The sequence below is a fragment of the Filicampus tigris genome, chromosome 9, assembly GCF_054856515.1.
Source record: "Filicampus tigris isolate MCC_2025a chromosome 9, RoL_Ftig_1.0, whole genome shotgun sequence".
Classification (NCBI taxonomy): domain Eukaryota; kingdom Metazoa; phylum Chordata; class Actinopteri; order Syngnathiformes; family Syngnathidae; genus Filicampus; species Filicampus tigris.
The window spans coordinates 23120331-23139086 of NC_141225.1; the positions used below are offsets into that span (position 1 = coordinate 23120331).

At 41.3% G+C, this 18756-nt stretch overlaps 1 protein-coding gene and 1 long non-coding RNA gene across 5 annotated transcripts in view; one reads left to right on the forward strand and one right to left on the reverse strand.

Annotated features, from left to right (window-relative positions):
* Positions 1-18756, reverse strand: part of LOC147142599 (uncharacterized) — a 124465-nt gene that overhangs the window by 67621 nt on the left and 38088 nt on the right. Inside the window, exons 3-4 of one of the 3 annotated variants that reach the window (XR_015088115.1) lie at positions 17710-17772; positions 15586-15787 (exon numbers count right to left, since the gene is read on the reverse strand). The exons of the other annotated variants lie outside the window; for them this stretch is intronic. This is a non-coding gene — a long non-coding RNA (uncharacterized LOC147142599). Of the gene's footprint in view, positions 1-15585; positions 15788-17709; positions 17773-18756 lie in introns of those variants that run through there. 3 annotated transcript variants of the gene reach the window in all.
* Positions 1-18756, forward strand: part of tafa1b (TAFA chemokine like family member 1b) — a 102001-nt gene that overhangs the window by 59617 nt on the left and 23628 nt on the right. The gene's annotated exons all lie outside the window — the stretch shown is intronic.

Below are 18756 nucleotides of genomic sequence, written 5' to 3' on the forward strand. Positions count from 1 at the left end.
TCGCACAATCTTCAGCAAGTCAAAAAATATGTAAAAAGTGCTTAGGCATTGTAAATGTTGTTTGCTACATGTGTTATGCATTTCACAAATATGTATCTTTAGATTTGTGCTACTTATGCTATTAGGAAGGCCTGGAGAGTTCACAACCAGTTTTGGAATAATCAAGCTTATGAATTGAGATTTTGCTGCACATGTCATTTTGATATGATTGCTTAAAGTTTAACATTTTTATATGCTAATTGCAACAACATATACCACAGCTACACAAGTAGCATCTTATTTAAACTTTTGAGTTTTGAACGTGGCTCCATTGGAAAATGAGTTACCCCCCTGCTGTCCTAGACAGTAACAAATGATGTGTGGTTCTGATTTGACAGACAGCTCCCATCCACTAAAGGGTGGCTTTTGATATTACATCATTTAAAGCATTTTTTTAATCCCCCTACTTTGATCCTACATCATATCTGGCCTGGCTATGTTTTACCCTGTACTGTATTTGTCCTCTTACTATTATGAAATGCGCTACATAAATAAAATTATACATATGAGGGATGTCACAATATCGGCAATAGCGTGACATCGCGATATCGCGATATTAAAATTGCTACGATATATCGTCGTCGTCATGTCAGGATATTAATAGCAGCAAACCTGTTTAAAAGTTGTCTTTCAGTTGTGCAGTTCCAGCACCCTCTGGTGGTTAGTTTATTTGTGCATTTTAATTTGCTGCCACCTATGTTTAACTTTCAAGGGAGTAAACTGCTGTTACTTTTGTTATTCCTATCGTCTTGTACGCAGGAGGAATAACTTGGTTCCCATTGTGGGACAATCCAATGAAAATAAACGTAAACGTTTTTCAAGAATAGTCTGCTCGGATAAATCTAATATAAGCAACCATTCACAGACTTCACCTTTAGTGTTGTACAGTTTGTAATTCCTTCATGTTTCTCACTTGTCTTTTATGCGCAGTCATGACTGCGACTTTTCACTTTGATTATATCAAGTAGCGCATTTCAATTTGCAGTCTTAGAGAGATTTTACCAGACACCGACAATACATCTTCAAAAGAAGGCACTGACAGGAAACACAGCCCACTGTAGATGCACACCTTAGTGGAGGGGCGAACATCTTAATTCACTCAAGTGTTCAACAGCAGCCAAAACTCACTAACTTCTCTCTGCTCTCCCACCTATCTTTCAAATTAGAAACATCACACAGACTGTCTCATATTCAAAGATGACTTTTATGTACTGTCAGGCTATCTGAGGACAACCTGGTGCCGCAAGCTGGTAGGAAGAACTTCAAGGTCTCCTCTGAACATACCGAAAGGACATCCCAATACGCACTCTGCTTTATTACCACGACTTGAAATGTGTGTTTTTGGTAATTGTTCTAAAATCTAAAAGTGTGGAAAAAAACCCAAGGATAATTGAATTGAATTTGTTCCGGAAAAGATGAGCCTATGCATGTAGCTTAGCTCTTGTAATCATCCATTTTCACTCAAGCCGCAATGACTGAGCTCCACCTGTTCTCCATCTGTCAAAACACATTTTGAAATGTGTGACAAATGAAGCGAAAATGTTGAGCCACAGAGAGCATTTGTTAAGGTTTATAATGATTCACTAAAGCAGTACAACTGAAATGATCCTCTGTTTTCAGTGAGCATCCAACTACTGTACGTTCACTTGACTCAAGTTATTCAAGCTAACAACAACTAAAGACTGTCAATATTGGCCAGATAGTCAGGTTGTCGGTTTGAGAATCACAAAGCCAGACGGGGGTGGAAACATGCGCCCCGTGCGGGCTACACATGTTGGGTGAACCTTCAATCAGGATACAATATTTTTATAGTGTCCATTCGCCTTTTATCTAAACCTGCAGCGCAGCGAGCTAATCTTCATGCCACATAGTTACTCCGTTATTAATTTCTAATATATAATAATAATATAAACTTAACCATAAGAAAACAGCACTATCCTTGTTGATACACACGTAGACAAAAATGGATGGCACCTCTCCGTTAACGATATATATATACATATATATATACACTTTTAATGACTGAACAAAATGGTGCCCTTTGGATCCAAAATGAAATCCTTCGCTTGGGATGAATTTATTCCATTTTCATCTATGAATATCCAAGACTGCAGCCATTTACACTTTTATTCAGGTGGAGCCAAGCGCTTTAGGTTTGTGCTGTGTGCCTTTTAAATCCACTGGTCCGAAACCAGGATGGCACGGACGCCAGCAGATATCAGCCATTGCTGTGACGCACTTCCCAGCCTTTACTTTTTTTTTTTTTTCTTCCACTCTGATTGAGACTGACAAACTTGGAGAACTGACAAGGCCTGCTGAGAAATCGCTGTGCCGTTTCCTCCCTTGGGTTGTCTGCAGGAAAGCTGCATTGATGCGTCTTCCAAAAAAGACAGCAACTTCGATTTACCGGACGGCAAGTACTGTAAGTTGAAGCTCTCGCTGACATGATTTGTACTAGTGTAATGGTATTCATTATTAAGTTCAAATAAGCGAAGTCTTTCAAAAAGCGAAGGGGACATGTCCCCAGCGTAGCAGACGCCCGTGTCTACTGCTGCCAAAAACAGGTTCATTTCTCACTGAGATGAAGGGACAGACATGTCTTTCAACCTGAATATGCTCTTCCATGCTGAGAACAAGGAGCACTTTGAGTATTCAAGAGTTAGAGAGAGAGAGGGACTAAACATACCGAGAGAAAGTGAGTGAGGCAGCGGCCTGCTTTGTGAGCCATTTGATCACACACTGTGCTGCGAGACGGCGCCGATGCTCGGGCTCAGCGACGCCAACTGCTCAGAGGAAAGCGTCCTGTCGAGCGCCAGTGTATTGGCTGCCACTCTGAGATGATTTGATGTGACACAAAATGAGACATTTTGCATAATGCTCTAACTTTTCTTAAGCCGAGTCTCATAGTGAGCTTCGCGTTTCAGGACTTTTAATGATCGTGCTGCTGCAACTCTGAACCGTCCGACTGAGCTGGGGCTGAAGGCGCAGTTTATCACAGCTTAAATCTGATCAGCGTTCGAATGAAACAGTGGACATTTTAATAGAAAATTAACAGCGGTAGACCTCCCATAATGAAAATTATGTTTTGAATAATGACTTACACAACAGCTGCCTGGCTGCGTTGTGACCCTGTTTTCTCTATACTGAGTGTGTCTTTCTGTCTATCAGTCCTATTGTTGGAGCTATATTGTGCATAAAGAACACAGACTGAAATATTTCTCTGAGAATAATGTTGTGTAATTATCCCATTCGAATAAAGATTCCGCATCCTAACCAGGGTCATAGACACACAACCTTCAGTGCGCCGTAAAAAAACAAACAACAAAAAAAAAACAGACAAAAAAAAAACAAGTTTGAAAAGGTTAGAGAGGGTTCCGTCTGCCCGTCTCCAAGTTGTCCTTCTTCAAGGTGAGCTCTCCTGCACCATCATAATTAAGTGTTTGCTGCGGTATAATTAAATGGCGACCTTTGAACTCCGATGAGAGCTCAGATGCATATTAAGATGGATGGTTTGGATACATTCTTACAAGTTCAAACCCAGACATGCGCCGCCCCCCCCCCCCCCCACACACACACACACACACGATCGGACAACCTTTTAATCATCACCCTTCCTAAGTCATTAAAGACCAGTCTCCTCTATCACCTTTCGATTTCTACAGCCCAGAAGTTCAGGGATTATCTAATTTATTTTTAATTAATTATTAGATAGCGCCATAAAGGTGGTAATAATGAGGAGGAGACCCGAACTGCTCTTCAGGGACTAATTCAAGGGTCTTGCTTTGTCAAGTTTTGGATGAAGATATGTTCCTTTGGTTTTCTTCCCAGAGCTATGAAACAAGCTTATGGAAACACCTGGACAAACCAAAAAAAAATGTTCGGCTGCGCCAATTTCCTTCCACGGTATGATGCAATTGAAGATTCAATATTTTCCGTCGGTGAGAATGTGACTAATGGATGGATGCCGGATGAAGAGCAAAAAAAAAAAATACCCCAAAAAATCAATGTGTACTTTGAAAGTATCAAGTCAAGACATGCACGCACATCACCACACACAAAAAGAGATAAAGCACGTAGTTAAAGTTACTTCTTAGCTGCCCTTTAAATGCGCTTATGATGTAATAAATTAACGTAGGGATCACTTTCATAGTTAATGTCACACGTCCAATTAATTCGCTCCGCAGTAATCCTGTCTTTACTTCTACTATTATAAATTGCCGCCCAACACTGTCTGATGGATCAAATGTGGGGGAGAAGAACACTGGGGCCAGTATTTACATTTTCAACAAATGGAATCAGCACTGATGACATTAATACTCCCCAAAAATATTTGTTTTAATAATAACAAATAAGTTATCCGCAGGTGTGAATGTGAGCATGAATGCTTGTTTGTCTATACAGTATGTGCCCTGTGGCTGACTGGCTAGCAGTTCATGGTGTACACTTAGGGCTAGGGTTAGGCTTCGGATTAGGGAAGTTATATACTCGAGCGTCTTGTTGAATATTCCACCGAGTACTCGGGCATTGTTTCAATAGACAGCAATGAAGTCTACAAACACCAGCAACCCTAAACTTTGGGCATCTTTCTGTGTCTTTCCTCAATGGCAACAATTCCCTATAGACTGAGTGCGTAGGTCTGCAACAAATGTCCGTTGTTACGGTTATGGGTGATTGAGGACCCAAAAGCGGGGAAGCAAGGCAGGATTGCACAAAAAAAAAAAAAAAAATGAACAAAAAGGAAAGGAAAGTAGGCTCATTGAATCAAAAACATACCAAATCAAGTCCAAAAGCAAGATTGAAATGTAAAAACAAACATTGGGATGAGACTCAATACAGCGTGACTTGGGAATGTGACAATTGACAGCAAACTCAAACAATAAACCGACAAGGACCGAAAGAAACCAGGAAACTTAAACAAAGGCAACAGAGGAGACATCGAGAAACACCTGGACAAGACATAAGTGGCTGAGAGAGCTGAGTGGTAAACTCAAGGCGCCGAGTTGACGATAATGTCACGAGACAGACACGGGCAAACGTGACACAAAGAAAACATCAACAAAGCACAGATCATGACATCCGTTTTTTTTAAACATGGACAGTGACAAAACACGGCTCCGGGCAGTACAAATATGATTTTAAAATTCTTGCTTATACTTTTGAGGAGGGCGTTTTATGCCGATGAAATATTTGCGGTTGACCGAATTAACCGATTATTCTTTCCAGCCCTAAACTGTACTCCAACTCTCACCCTCAATTAACTGGAAAAGGCCGGATGGATAAAAATGACAATTGTAATCGGAAGAAGAAAAAGATTTGTGTTAATCTGGGCTTTACACACTTTTTGATCTCATCACGGTTCTATATAAATCAGTAAGCATAGTGTTTTCTAGTTCATTTACTCTGAAAGAAGGTCTCATTCCTAAATAGAGGGAAAACAACACTTCTTAATCTTGGTCCCAAACAGAGGGCAGCGCAAAGGCGATCAATAGCATTATCTCACTTACCTTTGTCTCATTGTGTGATGTATGTAGTGGAGGGAATGGAGAAAGCTCAGTGCATAACTCAACGCCAAATGTAGCTTATACGGAGATGCGGGGGATTGCGGTGGAGCCCCCTTTAGCTTCACACCACACAATGATTTAACAAGAGATTTAGTGGAATCTTTTGATACGGACAGGATTTGCGACTGATGTGTTTACCCCCACAGCTCATACTTATTTACCGACTGCACCGGAAATACTTTAGTGACATATTATGTTTCATTTGATGTCTCCTGCCTCCGTCCACTACTGTGTAGAGTGTCTCCTGCGCACCACAGATAAATCACTTCCAGCCAGCTTATTACAAGAAATGAAGGAATTCATCATGGTGACAGGTGGCTGTTGCAAGCCTTCATCTGATTGATTCATTAAAAGGAAAATGTCAGTGGCGTTGCTTGCCACCCACTGATCTACAATGCTGAAAGAACACGTCTCCAGACGTGAGCTGGTTATCGTGTACAGCACGAGATGAGAGTTAGCCCATCTTACATAATTCATTACCTGCACGATATCAATATTCTCATGGTCAGTTCATCTACATCAGCGATCTCAAGCTCAACTTACGCGGAGGCCGCTGGAGATTGTTTGTCAAGTGGCGTTCTTGTCTGTTCTTACATGCGTGTCATCTCGCGACACATCGGTCGCGGCCCAAGTGCTGTTGCAATTGAACGTCCACTTTTATCATTTTTATAGAAGTACACCAAAGCTGGAATGGAGTTCATGAGTACACGGATATTCCCATGGCCAAGAGACTAGCCTTATTATGAAGTATGGTTTCGAGTATGTTCTTAGGAACGCCGTATTGCCATCTTCACGTGACCGTACTCTGCGTTCTTAATACTGAGAAACGCTTACAGTCGTCATGTGTCTGGGCCGCATCAAGTACTCCACAAAAACGGGGTTCAAGTATTTAAAAAAATACAACTAATCCAACCTTCTCAGTCTTTATTATGGATCTTCAGTACTTGAACAAGATAGGCGGCTCGGTCCTCTCTCTTATCGCCTAGCTACTTTGCATACTCCTCAGCGTTTCTAGTTGAGTAATTAATGTACCTCTGATTTCTTGAGCACCGCAACTTTCTCTCTACATTCAAGACATGTCAGGGTGCCCCTGTAAAAAAAACAAAAAAAAAAACATTCTGTAGACTGTGTTTCTTGAAATTGGCTGTTCTCATCGCCAACCTTTCGCTCCACGGCAGGTTTTGAAAAAGACATGACAGGGACTGGGTGACAGGATATCTTTTCCTTCCACTTGGTGTCACTTCAGAATTACATTTTGCCGAAAACACAACCTGCCCAGGGCAAGGACAAGGCAAAAAACGTGGGCGCCGCACAAAAATTAAACTTTGATGTCAAGTACGGGTCCGCCAAAATATAATCCTTTCCATTATCGGCAAATGACCCATAGGCCGCGAGTTTGGAACCCCTGGGATACATGCTCACAAAGGAGTGGTTTAACAAAGATGACATAAAACCATAATGACTTGGACTACATAACTATGAGAGTTTTGATTGTCTCCATTATAACTCAAAGGGGGATTGAGACAACATTATGGATTCTTATAGTTGTTTACAAAGAAAGTTCACGAGGACCAGGCTCAAAACAACAATAACAAAAAACACAGACGCGAATATTGCAGACTTTTTTTCACTGATGAATGCTGCACTACTGTGAATGTGCTGGATGGATGGTTGCTCGATAGCCGCCTTGTCCCATCAAGGAGTGTTCATTTGGGCTTGAATTCTGGCCAGTGAGCCGGAAAGATGTGCCTTACAGTGTTAAAGGATGAAGATTAAAAACGGTGTGTTTATCGCCATGGGAGAAAGGGAGGAAAAACGGGCCGCCATCAATGAACGTATTCCGTTTAAATGGCATAATCCGTTTGGCAAAATGAACAAAGACTGCATGCACCTAGTCATTTTGAAAACAAAGTAATAAGTATAACCAGTAATAAACAAAGTGTGTATTCGGTGTTGGTCTAGAGACAATCTACTGCAACCCCATGTGATTTCATTGTTTGCAAATTAGCCATTTTTATTGGTCTATATTTTGCAGGGCTCAGCATCGTACTTTGAAATTAGCCAACTTTCAGTTTTTTACTTTTTGAGTGACATTTTCTTACGGTCTTTAATGCAAGGACTTTGCGATTGGTGATGATAAATTATCTGCGATGCCAACGACCAGCATGGGTGATCCCCATGCTGTGTAGTTTGCCTCTGAAAAGAGAATTATTAAATACAAACGCATTTCCTCGGCAAGGGTACATGGAAGGCCTCGTGAAGGTCAGTGAGTGTCTCATTCTTTTTAAGGAAAGGAGGGCAAGTGATTTTTCCTCCGATGGGTTGTAATAGAAGAAAAAAAATATTTTGTCAAGCTCAATGATGGGCAACCTGTTTCATCTGTCTTTCATATTAACTGCCTGTTGCTCTGAGTAGTTTCATCCTTTTTATCTTTCTCTCTCATTGGGTTACAACCGAAGATTCTTCATTATTTAACTCTGTTTGTTTTTTTCAAAATACAAATGAATTGAATAGGCGGTTTCTAGAGGAGGTACAGTACATGAGCTACAAGAACTGTATGGATCTTAAAGCGAAAATGGGAATAGAATTACCTGGAAGTAAACAGAGTCATATTTTAGATAAGAGTGTCAAATGTAACTACTTGGGATTTTTCTCCTATGATCCGCCATCTGTTGCTGAGCCTTGTGTGCAGCTCTCTCATTTGATTTGTGGGTGAGAAGCATCTTGCAATACCATCATAACAATGTATTTAATTTAGAGTACATAGGTGTTTAGGTAATAGAGTGAACATTAATGTACAAATTACCCCATTATAGAGCTAATAAAAAATGTGTCAAGACAACGAATGGAATTCAGTCATGAGTGAGGAGCATCAGGATGCGCTGTTTAATTACTGCTTGCTACAAGTGCCACAGAATTATTTCCACGCATTCTCTATATCATTTGTCATGCGTGAGCTATCCCAGCTGAGGTACACTCCGAACTGGTCGCCACCCCGTCTCTAGGCATATAAATAATCATTTACAGTCGCGTTTGAAGTCATCAGTTGACCTAACATTTTGGGAACGTGGGATAGAGCGGAGAACATTAAAGCGCAACACAGGAGGGCCAAGATTTGAACCAGGACCACTGGACTGTGAGGCAGATGTGCTAGCCCACTAGTCCATCTTGCTGCCCTTATATTTATATTTGAAAACACATTAATGTCCTGGAATCACATTCCAAGTGACATTTTGGGGAAAACCAAATTTAGTAGCCCATAGAGTGAAACCTTCCGTATAAAGGTTATGCATTTAACTATGTAACACTTCTTGAGCACTTCTGACAAAGCTGGCATTCATCGATGATAGGGCTCCATTTTCAATGTGAGCCGTTTTTGTCACGACACACTTTGCAGGGTCAGATGATTTTTATAAAGGCCTCTGCTGAGGGTGTCTGTAAAGAGAGAGCAACAGAACAAGGCCAAAAGACTTTCCAAGACAAGTATTGGATTGAAAAATGGTGTCGCATTTTGCGCGCATGTGTATGTGCATGAAAGACACGTCGAAGACATGATCGGTCTCTAACAAGAAGCTTCGTCAAAGTGAGGGATGAGCTGCCAAGGAGGATCTTTCTTTGACCTACCTTGGAGAGCGATTGGATAGGTGGGTGGGTTTTTTGGGATGGATGGATGGATGGATGGATGGGCAGGTGGCTGGGCTGGGTGGAGGGAAGCGGAGCCGAAATGGAAGACCCAACGTTTTTCATTGCCTGTCGAGACAGCCTGTCTGATTGTCAGGAGACAATCGCTTATCTGCCAATCGCGATTTGGAGCAGCCACAGCACATTTACCAGTGAAATGAAGCCGCAAACCACACTGATAAAAATAAATACCGGTACATGAATAAATACAATTCTGAGCGTGCTGCTTTTGGCACTTCATTGGCTCAAGTGTAGCTCATTCCAGATTGATATGCTGTTTGGAGGCGATACTTTGCAATTACAGTACAATCACTGAATGAAAAGTAGAACGTTATGCTTGCTTTGAAAATGCAATAGCAACATATTTTTTCGATGATGAAATATTAACCAAATCAATAAAAGGTTGAGGAGGGGTTTTACTCGGACGCTCTTGCTCTCCCCTTCTCGTCTCTGTCATCGCAAACGCTGCGCCGCATTAGCATTCACGCCGAGTTCCGTCCCGCTTTGACGTGCAGCCGTATGATTTCACAGTCCACCCTGGTGGCATTGATTTAATTTTCAAGTATGTAGGGGCAAGACCGACGAGAAGATCCAAGCGCTTATTTAATCGTAACTTCAGGGTTCTCCAGTTAAAATACAATACAAAGGTGTGAAGTACAAACGCTGTCAATAGCATTGCTGTTGGTCTCAGACTCAACTCAATATCGAGTCATTGTGCCATACATTTGTCGAAACTGACTATATTTCAAACAGAGTATAACTGTGAGCACTAGTTCAAATATTGCAATGATACAAACTTGCGATTAAGCATATGACAGTCGCTAGATATTAGATGGATATTCATTCTAGAAGATGGGGAATATGTTCATGAGACTGAAGGATAGCGTTTCAATTCATGATTGATTCCTCCATGCAGAGGTTGGCAATTTAATGGAGACGAACTAATCGTGCTTCATCAAAAGCTAAGGTAAAACAAAAGTTATACTCCTTGATGTGAGCTACATGCAATTAGCATAACGATGCGGGACGTTATTTTGACGGCTGACTGCAAGCCGTGAACTTAGTAATCGTTTGGCCTTTTAGACAGTCCGCTAATTTGGGGAATTTGCGGGAGGCTATTTTCTGTTCCAGTGGACCAAGCGATGTCAATGACGGCACGGTTGGGTAAGTAAAGTGTGGAAAAACATGACAGGCCTGACCTCGATCCCATCAAATACTTTTCAGATGAGCGAGAATGTAGATCAGGGGTGCCCTAGTCTGGTCCTCAAGAGCCCCTGTTTTAGGTGTATCCTTATTCCAACACACCTGATTCAGATAGGGGAAAAACCGGTTTTAGGATTTGTGTAGGGAAAAGTGCACAAGCAGGATTAATTGGACGATGAGCTGCAGCCACTTTTCGGGCCTTTGCGTTCCAATATAAGGATGGAAATAACCACCACTCCTGTGAAAATTTGACTTTGCGAAAACAACTCACAAAATTGTTCAATTGAAAAAAATTCTTCAAAAACGCAGAATGAACTTTTGGTAACCAGAACCATGAAAAACTCAAGAAAAACGGCAAAGTTATGCGAGTAGAGAGAAAGCCTTATTGTCTTTGTCATGTCTGTTGGGATGTGAGATGGATTCTTTCTGATGATAAAGTCATCAATCATCTCTTGAATGAATCCTCTCACACTTTTTTGCGGTGCAAGCAATGGAGCAAGGCTCATTTTTCTCTGTTGTGGCCTCAATTGAAAGAGATGAGACAGAGACTCTAATGTTACCACATCAAGATATTATCTCTCACTTAAAAGCTTATCAAGCAGACATTAATGAGACTGAGTGAGTGCTTTGTATTTTGATGGATATCACTGAGTGAGGTGATTTTCTTTTCCCCCCCTTTTCTTTTCAAATCTTGCTCCGATCTTTGTAATATAAGCCATTCGCAGATCATAACACTGCGTACCAGCTTGGCCCCAGCTCGTCTCTAATCTAGTCATTTGTCATAGCCACGGTGCTTTCCCACAGGTAGAGAAATTGGTTAAAAAAGCCATTTCAGCACACCGAGACATACAATATCAAAATAGATTATCATTGTCTCATGTCAACTAGCTCACGGTTAATCTGCTGTACATTGCTACACTCTGCTGTACTCGCAATAGCCTCCAGTCCAGGCCCCAATAGGACTGCAGAATTCTCTCTAAAATGTGTTGGGATTCCTGCGTAAAGAATTATGACCAAAACCTTACAAAACGTACCCATCATTGCTTTGTAATGATACATTATTTTTTTTTTAGTAACATACGGCATGGTGTAGTGATTAATCACTGCTGCAAGAACAGTTTTGGTTCACTTTGACACGGAGTATTGCTGTTGTTGTTTTGGAGGAATAAAGGGATATTGATTGACACAAATGAGCTTTTACCACAGTTTGAATGTTGCAGAAAAATCGCAAGTAGAACAATTTCCCCTTTGAGCTAACTAAACAGATGCCGATGTGTGTTATCTAGCAACGTTTTTAAGTAAAGGTTATAAGTATTTTTAAACTTCAACTGTGCGCAGAAGTATTTGGAGAAATACCCTTTTTATGATTTTGCCTTTACATTGATTGAGATTGGAGAAGACTTTGCCTTTAACGCAGGTTTTATCGGCTTTGAAATAGTTGCGGACAGCAAATTTAGACCATCACTAAAAAAAAGTGGACAGAGAAACTCTGGTTAGCGGTATATATTTTACTGGACAGTGGGGTGGGAATCCAGAAAGGCTGGTTGAAAAACACGTTTACAAAAAATGCAGATTAAAAAAATTTTTAAAAAAATCAATAAAAAAAAAAATCACTGTTGTTTAATTTCTCACTTGATGTTGGGCAGTACTCTAGAGACGCAAGCATTTGTGCATAAGCAAAATTACATTTTGCTGTTAAAAGATTTTGCCAACTTCACATTCCTCAGCGTTGTTGTGAATGCACCCAGTTTAGGGAAGTATTCCACAAACGTGGATTATATTATTAAAGAAAGAAAGAATGCACAAACCATGTGCACTTTGGACACTGGAAGAAGCTAATAAGGAAACATGATTTAAGTTGACAATCAATAGTCGATTGTATCCTTCAGTCATAAGATATTACATCTATTCATGATAGTTTGATGGGCCTCTTTTCCCCTCAGTCAGCACTCTCCTGTCCTTGCCGCAACTGCGAGCAAGGTCAGTCTCTAAATGTCACATTTGACAGGGCCACTTCTTCGTGTTTAGCACACAAATGTTTCTCGCTTTTTTTCCCCACCTCTCACTGAGACTGATCATCTCGTGGAACTGAGTCTTCAGTAAAGTGATCGATACCATATCAGCTCATGAATGCATCATCAAAAAGCCAATATCCATGTTAATAAGATGACAAGTGAGCCAGGTGGAAAAAGAGAAGCAATGCAGTGAAAAGTGCCTCGTGTGCAAGAGCTGTCGGCTTTTTCTAAAGTAGTCTTGACACATTTTTGCAATGCGGTTGACCAGAAAGCAAATGGACTTGCAATCACAAGTCAGAGTGCGCACAAGATGCAGAGGAGGGCATTTGAAAAAATGTTGATGATCCGTCATTCATCATCCGTCAGCAGCCTGGGTACCGGTCCGCCATTTTTTGTGACGAACCGAATTGTAATCGCCAGGTGGGTCAGTCAGTCCGTCAGAAGTCCATTGGTCCGTCAGTCAGTCCCCCCAAAAAATGTCATCGAAAGGAGAGTCCGTCAGTGATGGACTCTCCGTTACGATGCGTTCGTGACGGACCGTCAGTTGTGGATTACTTTGACGGGCGAAAATCCATTTCCATCAGTGATTGGTACATCTTTTTTTTTTTTTTTTTTAGTGTCCCGTCTTTGTCAATAGTCATCAAAACGAGTGTGTGTCAGTGACAGACCGACGGATCGGTCTGTCAGTCTAACGGAATGTCCACCTCCGATTAGGTGTGGACAAATAATTGAGCGGCAAGTGGAAGGTTGTCATCCAACTTGTTTTGATGGTATGCAAATGGTGTTGAGACGAGATAGGTTGGCAGAAAGAGGTGAGCAGGAGGAGTCTGACGGGCAGAAACAGTCGGAAAGGTGAGATTGGAGTCGAACCAGGATCTGGATCGGGGAAGCAACAAAGAGGCTGAAGCCAAACGGCAAATTGAAAATGTGGATGGAGTAAGTATGAAGAGGCTACAATCGAGAACGGTTGTGGCAGATTTGTGGACAACTTGATTATGGGGATGAGGTGCAAATGGAGAAAATGTGGCTCCGCACGCCTTTCCCCATTTACTCGGACACTCCCACTGAGAGAGCGAGCTACTGGACTGCGGGGAGTTTTGTAGAGGGATGTGGTCGGGATGCAGTATTCCAGGAGAAGTCATGTCAGTAACAGATTTGTCATGAGCACAAATGTGGACGTATGCACTCTTAGTGAATGAGGGTCGATAAGTCAGTTGTGCACCAATTTGCGCTACTTACGTTATGGCACACTACGTGTACAGCAAAGTATACAGAAGTTCTACATACATATTTAATGTAGTATACTATACGTAATGTTAGTTGTCAGCTAACATATTATTTATAATACTATAGCGTGCAATCCACCTTATCTGACCTGAAATGTGTTACTTTAGAGGCGATGTAATAGCCATGACAGGGAGTCACCATCACCTCTAAGTCAATACGCATTCGTGGGTTTTTTTTTTCTTAGTAATATTCCGGTCATGTCGGTTTTTTATTTTTACGGCCGAGTATTCCAAATGTACAGCGGATTGCACGGCGGACTTTACAACCTCCCCTGTTGCTCGAACCTTGATTTGGAAAAGGAAACACGCCCCAAGACACGGGCTCATAAATGTCTGGTAATACCTAAGTCTGCATCAGAGCAAACCATCAAATACGGTATTAGAACTTTATTGGCAGCCCATCGGAAATGCTGCACTTTCATTTTGTCTCGTTCACTTTTTGCCGGGGGTGAAATCAAGAATCAAGCATTGCATTAGTGCAATTGTGCACACTGAAACGTTTTCTTCAAAAGAATGCCAGTTTCTAAAGGGTACTCAGCGGTGTCATTCAAACGGCCGTTTCGGTTGTTTCAAATGGACAATTTAGTTGCTCATTTCGCCATCCAGCTCCCTTTTACAGTGCGCGGTGACCTGTGTCATATGGACGTCGGAAAGAGTTCAGGCCATGCCAACCCAACTATGGGGGGGGGGGGGGGGGCAGCGGCGCATAATGAGGTGTGGAGGCACCCGCAAACACTTGGCATCCTGATGTTTGTGTGGCATTGTAAAGATAGGGAAAATGCCGCACGCGCACACAGCAAGAAAGCGAATTGAAAAGAAACGTGAGGTGTGATTAATAGAAGTCCTGCCACATTATGCGATCCATTTTTGTGACTTTGTGTATTCAAATCAGTACAATTATGTTTCTGGCCCAGCGCTACACTATTTCTGGCTTCAGCCTCCTGTCACAGCGACGCGACATGTGCAGCGCAAGTGACGGGCCGCCATGGTTTTCCCTCACAACTGCAGCTTGGTCTTGATCCGCCATTTAATATGCAACATAATATGACTGCCATGCTCATACAAGAATATCTCTACACCTGAAGACCATCGAAGTAGGTTACATCCTGCATACATTAACTATAATCACTACCTTTCCCAGTCATGTGTGGGGTAGCTTCAGAGAACTTTGTGGATGCGTTTGCTCCAAAGTGTTGTTTTTTTGTCTGTCTGCCAGCTACAGTATTTGCTTTCACCACTTTTCTGAGTAAGCGCAAATGTAATAAAAGCTGGACTTGAGACGTAAACTATAAGTAGCCCCCTCCACCTTTCATTCACAAGGCTTGAGCTTGGCAGTGGGTCCACTTGCCATGGGCCTGAATGAGCCCATGACACAGAGTGTTATGTATGCCAGGGTATTACTGAGCCCTTCTTAATCCGCTTTGTCACGCTGCTCCCTCCGGACCGGGGTAATTTCATGGTGCTGAACTGGTATTGATAGAGCTTTGGTAAATGAGGCACACTGCAATCGTTAACTTTAATAACCATAAAGATGTGAGCAATGGAGTCACACAGGAGGCCGGCAAGAGGAAGCCCATACAGGTGATTAAGAATCGACCTGGGCTGTGGCCAGCATGGCCTTGCATCTCTTATTCATACTAATCGAATCACCTGTAAAAAGACATGGGCACGATCACTTCCTCTGTTATTGCTGCCTAATCATTTGCCTACTCATGAAACCGGGAGCTACTTTTGGTGTCTCCATGGAACAACAACAACAACAAAAAGCATGCTCTCTGTTCTGATCAGGTTTCAGATGTTTATTTTATTACAGTCAAATTCAGCATTCTCATAAAAAAGACAAAGTAGATTCGCGTGACATGAGTTCACCAGATCAATAGTCCCGTCAGTCAAATGGAGCTCTACAAGGTGTCTTTGCTCCCCTCCCCCTTCATTACTTTATGGACTCCTCGCTCTCGGATTTGTCACTTTTGACTGTAAAGTCCAATTTTGTTTTGGGAGTCTGCTTCGGGTAAACAAGAAAAGAAGTCAGAGAAAGCCAATAGATCACAAAATGTGATGACTATGAAGGCTAAATTCGCCCCATCACACGAGGCCTCAGTTCAGCAAGCATGGGATGATTCATTTAGTTTTGAAAGTTGGCTTTTTGTGGCTTTTTACTAAATGCATTTTTAAAAAATTAGCCACAAATTTGGGTGCTTAGTGGTTACTTTCAAACGAAAATGGCATTAGTGACATGACTCATGTTTCAACTGTGACTTTGGCGCTGGAAGTTTTGTTGTGGTCGTTTTTAATCTTCAACACTAATATATCTCTTAACTGTCGGACATTTAATAAAGAGTCATAGATTGTTTTTCTATTTCCATTATTGGTTTCTAAATACAAAATCGAAGCTGTCCCTAATAGATTTTGTCTGACCTCGCAATTTCTACTGTATTCAGTTAAAAAAAAAAAAAAAAACATACTTGTATTCATGTGTAGATGCCCAACTCCTTGCCTCACATCATGATCATTATTCCGCTTAGAAATCACAACAAATTCCTTATTCTACAGTGTTAACCCCCAAAATCTGAATTTCTGTCAAGAATGAATAATTCCAGCGTTTCTAGTTTCAGTGTGGGTCACCGGCAGTTGGAAAGTAAAGTGAACTCATTGGCCGATGTGATTTGAGTCTCTATCTGCAATGTCTAGAATACAATTAGCATATACCGAAATAGCAGTATTTTGCACTTCCATGCAGAAACATGCCATATGCATTCTGTCACGCCCTCCCTTCCGCATAATTACTGAAGAGATGAGTGTCAAACATCATAGAACCACAGATAAATTAGAATGATCCAATGTGGTCTATTTCTACTCCTCCCAGGGATTTATCTTCCTACACTATCCATTTTAGCTGATGCGGTTACACAAGTAGGCATCCCTAAATGAGGATTGTGTAATTCCTGATAAAATATACATTCGAATTAGTTGCCAAGAGGAGGAACATGAAAAGTTGTTTTCTGGCACTGCCAGCAAGGTCCTCATTTGGAATACACTCAACAATGCTTTGTAGCATGTTTAAACATTATCCTAAGTAATCGGAGCGAGTGCTCTTGAAGTTCCAACCAAGTAGTGAAAAGATAAATTCTGATGCGCATCATTAAACATATATCCAGTGGGACAGCTGGCACAAAGCCACTCTGATTCATTTTCTCCCTTGTGTCGTTCCTTTTTTCAGTTATTTAAAAATCAATCAGGGCAAACAGCAAAGTGTTTCATTTCTCTTTAGGACTCATTTGACAGATTGTAATCGGATATATATATTTTTTTCATAATGTACGGAATAAAATGCAATTTGCCGCAATGCACAAATTCATGGCGCAAATGTCAGAGCAAAGACAATAAAGTAGCACAATAACAGTGAACTTTAATTGCCTTTTTTGGCACACATTGCAAAGCATCTTTATTCACTTCGTTGTTGGGGCCCTGAGCTTGTCAGCACATCATTTTCAGCACTCATTTTGCATGCAGCACCCATTCTGCCCCGATGCAAACTTTACACCCATTAACGATAACTATGTAAGTGCCTGTTATGGCTTCACAATAAATAATTAGGGTACCGGCATGAAACGGGTGGAGACTGGACTCGGTCGGGTCTGGTCATTTTATTTTAGCCTGGCTTCCGTCGACTGTAAGATAAAGACTAAAGATTATATTCAAGAATTACTTAAGAGCTAAATTATTGTAACAGCTGGACAAAGCGGCTGGGGAGAGGGAGAGGGAAGTCTGAGCTTCTCTGCTTTTAAGCTGCTGCCCCTAGGGGAGAAGATGGATGGATATCCATCTTCTTCCGCGGATATACATATACATGTATATACACAGAAATATACATGTATATACACAGAAATATATATACACACACATACATGTAGGCCTACACACCGTATACAGTAGAATTGCAAAGCGGACTCTGGCAACACACACCCTTGATGGTTGAAGCAGCATCTGGTTGTTTTGAAAAACAAAGCCAAAATTCAGCTTGCAGGTGGAAACATTTCATTTCCACTTGAGTGCATACCAATTAAGTAGTAAAAAATTACTTCTTGGGGGTCTGTAGTTTTCCTCTCCGCTTTGTTTATTCCCTCGGCCATACAGTATGTTAATATGTTGATAACTGAGCGATAAAAGCTGTGAGGAAGCGACAATGGTTGAAAAATGCCAACTGATGAGCTCTTGGCCACAGAAGACCGTGTTGATTCTGAAGTTAATTATTCATTCATTCTTTTCTTTTTTTTTTTTTTTGCAGCGCTTGTGTGTGTATAAAATGTATTTACTATCAGATCAGAAGAGAGCAAGTGCTTCCTTAGTGATTTTTTGGGGAAATAGATGGAAATTATCCCTTACTTTTTGTGCCTTTCACTGATGAAAAATAAGCTTGATTCTTCGATTTATTCTACCAAATAGTGAGCCTGGGAAGTGAGCCACTTCAAATGCAAAATATTGGATACATCTTATTCCACCTTATCTTAGTGCATATTTTTATTGGGTAAATCTTGAAATTGACATTTAAAGCTGAACATTTTGAGGTAAAACAATTCAATTCGTTCCAAAGTACAGAGGTATAGATCAGTTCATCGGAAATTAACCAGCTAATGATGAGTGCACGGAGGGCCAAGTGCCCAGCGCTGGCGCCTGCCACTTTCTTTTTGTGACGCCTCCTAGTCGTAGAAAACAGAAACTCTGATCATGACCATGAAATCAAAATAGGACGCAAGATCCTGACTGCTCATTACAACAGGCAACAGAATTTGCTGGTGAGCAACCGTCTGCCTCCCGGTCAAGAGGTTCTGGGTTCAAATCTCGGCTTTTGTGCTGGATTTTATGTGCACAGAGGCAAATTGACCAAAATTGTGTTTGTGCCCATGACAAAGCAGTTAACTGGCCATGTTCCTCCGATCATAATTGTAGCAATTTGCAGCCTTCAACTTG